This window comes from Ixodes scapularis, unplaced genomic scaffold, assembly GCF_016920785.2.
Source record: "Ixodes scapularis isolate PalLabHiFi unplaced genomic scaffold, ASM1692078v2 PGA_scaffold1__304_contigs__length_218370807, whole genome shotgun sequence".
Taxonomy (NCBI): Eukaryota; Metazoa; Arthropoda; class Arachnida; order Ixodida; family Ixodidae; genus Ixodes; species Ixodes scapularis.
Genome location: NW_024609846.1, coordinates 147,379,795 through 147,380,889, shown reverse-complemented (window position 1 = coordinate 147,380,889; position 1,095 = coordinate 147,379,795).

Here is a 1,095-nt window from a genome sequence, read left to right as displayed (position 1 = left end):
CACATTAATTTTTTCATTCAAAAAATTTACCTTGAGAAACGTAAAGGGGGGGGGGGGGGGGAGGCCCCTAATCCTCAACCATCCATATATTTTGGTGGTACGTGAAGGCTGACGTAGCCGCGAGGGATGTGCTATACGCAATCACGCCCTCACAAATCTCCTTTCACCTTTTTTGTCCCAATTAACTCCACCGGACACAAAAGAGCCCGGACATGTAGCCAGCAAGACGCGAAAGGCTCTCCTGGCTGCACTGCTTCCATGTTTACGACTCGCCCCCCCCCCCCCCCCCCCCCCCCCCCCCCTCTGGGTAGTCTAGATGGGAACGGGTCTGCCTTCGCCGTTTACAAACACAGTCGGCCATCACTCCTGTTTGGCTAGTTAAATTCCATAAACCCACCTTCCCAGGCGACGCTGGCCTTACACTCTAAAAACTGTCACGCTGAACCTCAACGCTAACCGTGAGTTTCAAGCGTGGAACCGACGTCAATACGACGGGAATGACGTTTTAAGCACCACGTGATCGAGAATAAGCGTTTGTTTTCTGTGTCCAAGCGTTAAAGCAGTCCGAGGAATCCCGCTCAGCCCTTTTTTTCGGACGTGATCAACAGCGTTAGCGTGACGACCGCAAAACACACACGCTTAGATTTTCGGAGAAACGCGCGCGCCTCCCATTCATCGTCACGCTAATATATATCCGAATGGGTTGACCCTCCTGAAGATCCACTTGCGCGTGGCTTTTTTTTTTTTTTTTTTTTCCTTTGGAAGCACAGAGGGCGCATGCGTCCTTTTTTTGGCGGGAAAAGCGAGAAAGCCGTTGCGCTGTTTCCGTTGCTCCCTGGCTTGCTCAGTCAGTTCCCGACACGCCTTGTTTGTGGCTGTGGCTGGTGGCTGGACCAGCTTGACTGACTGCGACTTGCGTGATTTCGCGAAAGACGGCGCGTGAGTTCGGGCACAGTGTGCCATGTTTACCGCACTTCACGGGCGTGGAGTACCGCGGGGGTCGCTGCAAACATAGCGAGTGCGAGTGCCCCGAATTCATGTGGGAGACGGACCTGAATGGCCCAGCCAAGGAAAGGGCTTCCCATTTTGGCTGGT